Source organism: Physeter macrocephalus, chromosome 5 (genome assembly GCF_002837175.3).
Source record: "Physeter macrocephalus isolate SW-GA chromosome 5, ASM283717v5, whole genome shotgun sequence".
NCBI lineage: Eukaryota > Metazoa > Chordata > Mammalia > Artiodactyla > Physeteridae > Physeter > Physeter macrocephalus.
In genome coordinates this window covers 77,358,700-77,358,904 of record NC_041218.1, presented here as the reverse complement: position 1 = coordinate 77,358,904, position 205 = coordinate 77,358,700, and positions in this window count along the sequence as shown.

The following is a 205-nucleotide window of genomic DNA, read 5'->3' as shown; positions in this document are numbered from 1 at the left end:
TTTTTATACAGCAGGTTCTTATTAGTTATCTATTTTATACATATTAGTGTATATGTGTCAATCCCAGTTTCCCAATTCATCACACCACCACCACCACCAGCCCCCCCACCGACCACTTTCCCCCCTTGGTGTCCATACGTTTGTTCTCTACATCTGTGTCTCTATTTCTGCCCTGCAAACTGGTTCATCTGTACCATTTTTCTGG